This window comes from Sciurus vulgaris (assembly GCF_902686455.1).
Source record: "Sciurus vulgaris genome assembly, chromosome: 8".
NCBI classification, from domain to species: Eukaryota; Metazoa; Chordata; class Mammalia; order Rodentia; family Sciuridae; genus Sciurus; species Sciurus vulgaris.
This window is the reverse complement of record NC_136468.1, coordinates 40,460,835-40,471,587: the sequence shown is the minus strand read 5'-3', so window position 1 is coordinate 40,471,587 and position 10,753 is coordinate 40,460,835. Positions and strand designations below refer to the sequence as shown.

At 35.7% G+C, this 10,753-nt stretch overlaps 1 pseudogene across 1 annotated transcript; it reads left to right on the top strand.

Moving 5' to 3' along the window:
- Positions 1-3,144: 3,144 nt before the first annotated feature.
- LOC306667820 (S-adenosylmethionine decarboxylase proenzyme-like) lies at positions 3,145-4,116 on the top strand (annotated as a pseudogene). The gene has a single exon. The product of its transcript is annotated as an S-adenosylmethionine decarboxylase proenzyme-like (transcript).
- Positions 4,117-10,753: the final 6,637 nt, after the last annotated feature.

The following is a 10,753-nucleotide window of genomic DNA, read 5'->3' as shown; positions in this document are numbered from 1 at the left end:
ATTGCATGGGGCAATTTGGTACCGAGGAAGCCATGCATGTTAGTCTGGCCAAAAGAGACATCAGGAAGATGAATGCCGCTCCACCTCCCATTTTTCAATCAACAGTCTGGCTCTTCTATTTAACCTGCTTCTGAGAACTGGGGAGAAGGCAAAGCATACTTAAGCTGAAAAGGGCATTATGTGTCTTCTGGGAGTGGGACTCATTTCCGGTGACAAGCAGTAAAACTAGTAGTAAAACACTAAAACTTACTGGGGCACTGCCAGTCTTGTTGATATGGGCAGGGATAATTCTGTTTTAACATGTAGGAAGATAGCCCTCATCAGTAGTCCCCACCTCCACCCATGCCCAGAAAAAAGAAAACAGAGTCCCCAACCAGGAAACACGCTCCACTCAGCAGAAGCAAGCAGGGTAGGTCACTGCTCCAAATGCAGCCGCCACTTGACCACCTAAAATTGGCCCGTGACTTATAATTCTCTATATCCTTGACTTTAAATGACGTTTCACTGACACTATTCCTATGTCCATCCCTAGCAGTCTTCTCTCTGAGAATTATTTGAGGTTATAATTTCCCAGAGATTTGATCTAGCTTGCTTTTTATTTTTCAGATATTTTTTCAAAATTTTTCAATCCTTCTTATTGTTTTCTAAGGCAGGCTATTTGAGAAATATATATGCATATATACATTTCTCTCTTGGAGGTTGGAAGAAATATAAAAATTTGCCATCTTGATTCAACTAAAGATGAAAACTTATTTTTAAATGATGATCATACTTTAAAAGAAGAAAATCCAACTATATCCACTGAGTGATAAACTAAAATCTTACCCACGAGTGATAAGTATTTGAATTATAATCTATATATACTTAAAATTCAGTATATAACTTCAAGACCACAGTTAATAAAACCTTTAGATTCTCTTCAAAATTGCATTATTCTCAAGAAACTTTCTCATTTATCAGAACTAAAATTCTTTCATGTTAGGGAAGAAGCAAAATTTATTTATAAAACAGAGAGAGGCTAGGATATTGAATTTATCAAACAGATTTTTAAACAAATACTCACATTTTCCTACCAATTCTTTAGGACACTCCATATTACTTTATATCCTAGTCCCCTGTGGTGATCCATGTTTAAGATTTTAGTTAGTAATCACTTTCCAATGCCAAAATTAGCATGTATTATTGTTAAATATACACATGTATATATTGATTGGACTCTACTTAATCTAATTGCCCGAGCATTTACAAGTAAGGCAATTTAAAAAACACAGGTATAGTGAGGTGCAGTGGCACACACCTCAATCCCAGCAGCTCTGGAGGCTGAAGCAGGAGGATGGCAAGTTCAAAGGCGGCCTCAGCAAAAGTGAGGCCCTGAGCAACTCAGTGAAACCCTATCTCTAAATAAAATACAAAATAGGGCTGGGATATGGCTTAGTGGTGGAGGGCCCCTGAGTTCAATCCATGATACCCTTCCCCCCCCCCCCCCACACACACACACAAAAAACCATAGATATAAACAGCAACTCTGCTAAGGTGCAAGAGGGAGACCTAGTATGAGGTTTTCCTCCTCTTGGTTGGAAAACCATCCAGCGAGTGGAGCCAATTCCCAGATAAGGACCATAAAGTAGAAGACCATGGAAAGTGCTTGACCTTGGTGAGCAGGAAGGAAAGAAATAATTTTCCTTCTGTGAGGAAGGAAAATTATTTGTCCTGCATGAACTTGCCATTTCTTTCTGACTTTCAAAAGGCTAAGAAGTCACTGAATGAGTAGGCTAAGGCTACCCTGCTCCTGATGCTAGAGGAAAGACACAGGAAGACCAAATTGCAGAGAGGCCTCCATCAAGAACTAGCAAGTAAATGACTCTCTGTCTACTCCATCATCATCAGCCCTCAGGGATAGAGGTCAATTTGCCCATCATCACCACCAAGACAGCTGCCATGTAGGCTACCCCAGAATCAGTCCTGAACTCTGGTTTGCCAATGAGCAAAAATAACACATAAGGGAAACTAGCACCCAGCAATAAAAATTAGAACAAAAAGAGCAAATGCTGAGTGAAATACAGTTGTCCAATAATACAGAATAAAAACTCAAACTATAAAAAGGTAATATAATGTAAGGAGATTCAAGTAGAAGCCATAAAATATTCTGTGAACTTTATGAATGGTGATGGATACATAATTCTTTAATGAAATGATCCCATACATAAAATGCATTAGGCAAATTGACTATTCCAAGCAGATCTGGAACATCTAGTGGAAGAACTATCTTGTATTCCTGTCCTACAGCTGCCATAACAAAGTGACAATAAACTGGGGACTTAAAACAAGCTCTGGAGGTGAAGTCCAAACCCAAGGTGTCAGCAGGGTTGTGCTCCCTCTGCAGCCTCCGAGGGAAGATCCCTCATGGCCTCTTCCTAGCCTCTGGTGCTTGCTGGCAGGCTTTGGCACCCCTGGACTCAGAGCTGCATCACTCCAATCTCTGCTTTGGCCATACCTGGCTCTCTTCTCCTTTGTGTCTCTGTGTCTCCAAATTTCCCTCTCCCCAAAAGGATACTACTCAAGGGACTCAGGGCCTCTACACCTCAGTTACATCTGCAAAGACCCTTTTTTCAAATAAGGTCACAGTCAAAGGCATAGGGGGTTGGAACTTCAGCATGTCTTTTTGTAGGACACATTTCAACCTCTGCTCTAACTCAAAGCACAAAGAAAAGAATGAGATAGAAAGCTTTAGAGAACGGTTGGGGGAATTGGATGATATCTTCAGGAAACTTAACATGGAAATAAAAGCAGTTCCATCAGAGAAATAAATGAAACCTCTAGAGGCTATGGTTGGTGACATTAGCTGGTACTCCCTCTACTCTCTGAAAGCATCAGACTCTAATCAGAAAGCATCAGACTCTAAGAAGATTGAACTCTATATACCTCTATTTCCAACAGACTCTTATTCAACTTTTGCTCACCCACACACAAAAAAAACTGAGAAATTTTTATTAATCCTTTTTTAAATGTTAGTATAAAATTATAGCAAAAAAAGGAACCTGAACTTCATAACACAGCTGGAACAATCTGGAGCAGCAGTGCAGTAGTGGGAGCAGGGATGTAATTTATTTGATTCTCTGTGGTTATTGGGTGCTCACTAATCTCATGGTGAGGGAAGCAGCACATTTTTCCGGAGAGACCAAGAAGCTGCTGGAGGCTTGATTCTCTTGGCAGCAGCCCAATGCAAAACAAGGATCTGGGCATGTTTGCACTATCCCAAGATCTGAGTAGAATGTCTTTTTAAAGGATGTGCAATGTTCAATCCTAAGTGTGACAAAAACAGACAAGCAGGAGGATGCTTATGTACTCAGAGTAGCATGTTTGTCTCCAGGTGACATTGCATTTTGAAGATTTGTGGTGCCACCCTTTGCTGAAAGCACTGGTTCCCCTGTTAACGCTTGCTAGGAATTACAGAAGGTTTGACTCAGCTCAAACTGTCATTTATTCTTGTAAGAATTTCATGAAACTTTCTTGCCAAGGATACCTGCACCAGAATTTCCAGGAAGAAATGGAGCTTCTTAATGCAATTTTCCCAAATAGAGCAGCATATTGTATGAGGCATCCTTCAGTCAGCTAGATCAAACCCTGAAAATTTTGGTGGGTGAGCTTGACCCAGCAGTTATGGATTAAATCCACATGATAGATGGTATTACTACAGAAGATGTCACTCATGAGAGTGGAATTTGTGACATGATACCAGGTTCTGCTATTGATATCACACCCCATTCAAGTCTTGTGGGTATTCAGTGAATGGAACCAAATCAGATGGAACACATTGGATTAGTTACATCAAGCCAGAACTAGAATTATCATATGTTATGTTTAAAACAAACTTAAGTCAGACTCCTCATGATGCCCGAATCAGGAAAGTTATCGAAGTCTTCAAACCAGGAAAATTTGTGACCACCTTGTTTGTCAATCTGAATTCTAAAGGTTGCACAGTACTTTCTTCACCCCAGAAGACTGAAGGTTTTAAACGTCTTGATTGCCAGAGTGCTATGTTCAATGATTACAATTTTGTTTTTACCAATTTTTCTAAGAAATGGCAACAACAACAGAGTTGATTAAGAAAATTGAGGAAAAGTGCAAAAAGAGAACATATAGAAGGTAGTGGCTGCTTTCTAGATGTCGATACCAGGGGGCACGCTCTCCATTAGCACCACCTTAAGTTTCAGAAAGCCCTATATGTAATAAGAGCGTAATCATCTTATTTCATCAAGAAGTTAGATATCACCATGAATGCTTTCTTCTCTATTTTGGTAACCCTTGCCACCCTTGCTGAGAAATTGAAGTGCAAGGAGAAAAAAAGTTTTTACTATATGAAGCTACAATGACTTGTGATAACAATTCAATTTGGTTTATGCAGAGTATAATGTTTCTGCAGGTTTTGTCCAAAATTCCCCAAGGCTCTTGTCCTCATTAGGTGTTGACCTTAGCCTACCCATCTGGGTCTATTTTATTAAACTGCTGGCAGAATTTTATATCCAGTTACCTCCACTTTCTAGAACATATTCTCTACTAATATTATTGAAACCAATTTCTACTTCACACTATTTTTTACAACAATTAAAGTTTTTCTTTTACAAGTCAAGTTCAGTTAGAAAGAGAGAGAGAGAAAGAAGAAAAGAAAGAAAGGAGGCACAAAAGAAAGGAAATATCCCTGAGCTAAAGAAAAGGCCTAATCTTTAGATTGAAATGGAGATTGTTGAGGAGTGATATATACTTAGACATATTCTGGGAAGTTTCTGAGTGCTAGTGATAAATTGAAAACATTCAAAGTTTTCTGTCAAAAAGAACAAGCAACCATAAAGAAAAAAAAAAATTATACTGACTGAACTTCTCGTTTGCCACCTGGAAGTTAAAAATCAGTAGCATACATCTGAAAAATACTGAGAGAAATGAATTTCAATCTAAGAATCGTATATGTAGCTAAGAAATTATTCATCTGTCAGCAAAATAAAGATATTAGAAGATATGCCAGTGTTCAGGGAGGAAAATTTCTCAGCAAATTCTAATGAAAACCGATAATAAATGCTGCAGAACACAAAAAGGCTATTTAATATGGGAGAAACAAAAACATGATAAAACAATGATGTGCAAAAAATGCTTCAATATTAAGTCTAAATAGTAAATCAACAGTATGCTAAGGGGGCACAACTGTAGTCACAGCTACTGGGGAGACCGAGACAGGAGGATCACAAGTTTGAGGCCAGCCTAAGCAACTTAGTAAGGCCCTGCCTCAAAAATTTTAAAGGGCTGGCAATATAGAGGGCACCTGGGGTTCAATTCTCAGTACTGCAAAATGTATATATATAGATAAAAATAAAATGTAAAAAAAAAAAAAAATCAAAAGAGCAAAACATGTAAAGAAAGCACTAAATAAACCCTCTAGAAAGAGAAGGGAAATACAATAAGGGAAATTTTATTAATCATTTCAAATGAACTGTAACAAACTTCCTCTGCAAAAACATGAGAGTTAGTAAGGAATGGGAGGGATGGGGAAGGAGAAATTAAAACTCTCATCTATGGGGGAGATAGTGGAGAGATGTGATTAAAGGAAAAGGAAATTATTTAAAACTCTTATTGGTGATAATTTTTAAAAAGGAAAAAAAAACAAGATATTTGTAATATGTAGTGTCCTTGTGCTTTCATGTAATGTTTGTACATTAAAATTTAAATTAATAAATGAAAGAAAATGAGGCATAGCTTCATAAATCCAATACAAAAATAAGAAAAAAGAAGTAGAAAACAACTTAAAAATAAGTGATAGGTAGAATACATGATGAAATAGTAAAACTCAATGTCATTACTTTGAATGTAAGTAGACTAACTTCTTCCATAGAAGAATAGAAAACATCAGATTGGATTTTAAAAATTAAACCTTTGTAAAATCTTTATAAGAAACACAAAATAATAAAAAGGTTATAAATATTGGAGTGGAAAAGATACTAAACAAACCAAAAAGGAAGTAGAAATGGCAATATTAATATCAGACAATGTGAAATTAGAGTAAAAATGCTAAAGATAAGTTAATTTTATAATGAGAAAATATCTATGAAAAATGTATAGTCAAGATTTTATTAACAAAGAGCAGCTAAGTATATAAAGTAAAAATTATCCAATATACAGAGATCTGCTTTAAAAAAATAGACTCACAGTAGAAGACTATAATACATGACTTGGTAAAATTAACACAACTTGAAGAATTATATCATATTATTTTAAAATGTGGTTTAATGGATAAGGTATTTGTGTGTTTATGTGCATATCTGATAGCCCTTGACTAAAAAATAAATTGTTTTCTCAATATTTCTTGAAGACTTATAAAAACTGATCATCTCCCAGCTATAAAGAAAACCTTAATAAGTTTGAAGAAGTATCTTAAATGTCACATTGTTTTATAATACTCTAGTAAAATCGGAAATAAGCTAAAATGAGTTACCAAATAAATCTTGTTGTGATTTGGATGTGAGGTGTCTCCCAAAAACTCGTGTGTTAGACAATGCAAGAACTTTCAGAGGTGAAATGATTAATGAGATCCTTGACCCAATCAATGAACTAATCCCCTAATGGGATTAGCTGAGTGGTAACTGAAGGCAGGTAGGGTGTGACTGGAAGAAGGTGGGTCATTGTGGGTGTGTTTTTGGAGTATATATCTTGTATCTGACAAGTGGAGCCTCTGATCATCATATAAGCTGCTCCACCACACTCTTCCGCCATGATGTTCTGCCTCATCTCAAGTTCTAAGGAATGGAGCCTGCTGTCTATGGACTGAGACCTCTGAGACCATGAGCCCCAAAAGAAACGTTTCCTCCTCTAATTGTTTTGTTTGGGTCTTTTAATCCCAGCAGTGAACAAACTGCCTAAAACAAATCATGAGTCTTAGAAATTAACTAATTTACTCTTAAACATAAGAAAAAAATCAAAAGAAAATTTACAAACTATATAGAAAGCAATGAAAAGAACATCTATTTTCACTTGTTTTAAAAATTTGGAATTAAGATACTTTAATTCATACTGGCATTTCTTTTTTCACATGGGAATAGAGTATATTTTGAAGTATTATACGTACATAGAATAAGTACAACATTGCAATTAGGATCCCATTATTGTGGTAGTACATGATGTGGAGTTATATTGGTTGTGTATTCATATATGTGGATAGGAAAGATATGTCTGATTTATTCTATTATCTTTCCTATTCCCATCCCTCTCCCTTGCCTTCATTCCCTTTTGTCTAGTCCAATGAACTTCTAATCTTCCCCTCCCCTGTTGTGGCATCCACATATCAGAGAAAACATTCTGCCTTTGGTTTTTTGGGACTGGCTTATTTCACTTAGCATGATATTCTCCAGTTCCATTCATTTACTGGAAATTGCCATGATTTCATTCTTCTCTATGGCTGAGTAATATTCCACTGTGTATATATACACTACATTTTCTTTATGCATTCATCTGTTATCAGGTCGACTTTAGCTCAAGTGATTACTTCCTCACGCTGGACTTTCCATCCATCATTTCACTTCATAATTTGAAATCTGGTGAAAGTTACTCAGGAAAATGTACAGCCTTAAATATTTTCACTATTAAAAAAAAAGAAGATGCTAAGTAGTTTTTTCATGTTTGAAAGACCAATAATAAATGGCAGTCATCATTCCTATTCATTAAGAAAATTAGAAAAATGGATCACAACATACAACTTTCCTTATTTCCACATGGCCAGAGTAAGTCATGTGAGCACCCCTGAGTCCAAGGGGACAGGAAGATCATTATTCCTCTTTGCCCAGAAGTAGAACAGAAATATCTGTGAGTAGCCCTAGACTACCACAGTACCTATGCCCAAATTTCATGGGTCTAACATTGGGATGAAATATTCATTTTCAAATTCCAAATCTCAAAGTCTATTTAATACAAAATGTAGGTGAAATAAGATTTATGTGACCTTTTAACCTTTAAAAAATCCTAGTGTATCAGTCTTGAACTTCCCTTACACACTCTGAACCTCTCTGAATCTGAGGGCTGAATTGAAGAAATTGAGGTCTGGGCAACTTTCTCAGGATTAGTAAATAAAGTGTGAGGTTAAAGGGTAACAACCATTCTATACTGATGTACCAGTCACTATGAGCTCAAGTATTAGTAAATTGGTATATGCACATCTACATTTACTGAAACTATAAAATAACTCTCTTTGATTAGAAAGTAGTAGTCTAATTATTGTGTATTTCATAATGTATTTTTGTGTCTAACAATAGCTCATTGATGTAAATATTTTTGTTGGAATGGGCAAATATAAATCTTATTAAATCAATAAGTAGGACTAATCTGAGATGTAGCAGCAATATCATCAATAAATGTTTGTGTGTTTATGTTCACATTTGCTACCCAATTAGTTAAAAAATTATGTTTATATTGGAATGTTAAGCCAGTGCAAAAAGTATAAGGCTCCAAGAAAAACAGTTACATCTTCTTAGTTGTTTAGCTGAACAAGGAGACAAATATTGAATAATAATTTCAATTATTAAAGGAAAAAGTTTCACAATTTGAAATTGGACACTGCTAAACATTGAAGTGTAAAGGATATAATATCAAAATGTTTTATCAATTCTTTAGATGGCAAATCTTCAAAGACAACGCCAAGAACTTCCCATCTGTGTCTTTATCTGATATGAGCTTCATGACTCACCAATGACAGAATTATCCACCATTATTTCCAGGTAAAACTAGTAGAGTTCACTTGATTTAAAATAAGAATGAGCACTGAAACAATCATATTATGTATGACTACATGTATAAATTGTATATATCATCTTATGTATATCTACATATTTAGCTATCAATTTACCATTTATAATAAGAAGATCTGAAAAATTCAAAACACTTTTTAACTTAGCTTTTTGCTTTTGCCTTTTATTAGTGTAATAGAATTATCTTAACTTTTTGGATGCTAAGCTTTTAAATAAAACCTTACATTCTCAAGGTGTTCTGTCTTGCACTTACAAAACCACTGATTAACCTTTTTTCAACTCCACTCAGGAGTTTTTCAAACTCAGTCCTCACCTTTTTACCACCTCTGTAAATTTTTAGAATTTAAATTTTTTAAAAATCTTCACAAGCAACCCTCTGAGGCATAGAACTTTCCCTTTACCAGACCCTCCCCAAAACCATTTTTTAAATTTTCCCTGGTGACCCCCTTTCCCTTCCCTCCTCCCTACCCCATGTCCTTCCCTTCTCCTCTCCCATTCCCTTCCTTCTATTTTACTGGTCTAACTTCCACTTATTTATATGTTTTTAAGTGGTGCTTTATAGATACATTCTAAGATAGAATTCACTGTGGTATATTTATATATGCAACATAGTGTAATTTTGTCAAATTCATTCTGCATTTCCTCCCCTTTCCCATCCCTCCCCCACCACCTCCCCCTCAAGCTCCTTCTACTGCACAGATCTTCCCTCTATTTTCATGGAAACTCTCCTCCACTTTTTTCCCTCCTTAATTTGCTTTTAGCTTCAGTTTCAGCATATGAGAAAGAACATTTGACCCTTGACTTTCTGAGTCTGGCTCATTTCACTTAGCATGATATTCTCAGTTACATCCATTTACTGGCAAATGCTGTGATTCCATTCTTCTTTATGGCTGAGTAAAACTCTTTTTTATATAATAAGTACATATTATATATGTGTGTGTATTATATACATAACACACATACACACACACACCCGATATATTCTTAATCCATTCATCAATCGATGAGCACCTGAGTTGGTTCCATATCTTGGCTGTTGTGAATTGCACTGCTATAAACCTTGGTGTGCACGTGTATCTAGTATGCTGATTTTAATTCTTTTGATAAATATGAAGAAGTGTGATAGCTGGGTCATCTGGTGGTTCCATTTCTAGTTTTTTGAGGGAATCACCATATTGCTTTCCAGAGTGGTTGAACTAATTTTCAGTCCACCAACAATGTATGAGTGTACCTTTTTCTCCCATATCCATGCCAGCATCTATGATTATTTGTATTCTTGATAACTATCATTCTGACTGGAATAAGATTAAGTCTCAGTGTAGTTTTGATTTGTATTCCTCTGATTGCTAGTAATGTCTAAAACCTTTAATTTAATCTTCAAGTTGAGTTAATCCTCAATTTGCCCCAGTTGCTTACAATTACAATGAATTTTTAAGCCAAGCAATTTATTTAGAGTTCCTTAAATAATTGTTAAACTAACACCAACTTTCTACAGTGGTATGATAATCAGAATTTCAAAGGGATAATAGAATGACTAGTTGGAATGAAAACACAGAAATAGATAAGCACATTTTGTATTTGTTTGCTTATGACTATAGAGGTACAGTGTATGATCATTGTAGAAAAATTGGCAAATTGAAAAAATAATAAGAAAACAGAAATCTCTATAATTTCTCCACTCAAATATAACCTATTAATATTCTTGTTAAGTTTTGTTTCATAATAAACTGTATGCTACACAAGATTCCATAAGGATGTGAAAATAAATGTATTTCTCTTTTGTCCCCCTCCCCCTTATGGAGATGCTAAAGAGCAGTACTAAACAAAGGAGAAAGAATGAAAGGATGGGGAGAAATGAAAGCCATCATGAACAGAGGATGCTGAAGACAACCATTCATGTGGGATTTTAGCAACACTATTTTCCTCTGGAAGATGGCTAAGTTCAGCTAGTACTTCCACTGAGCAAATCC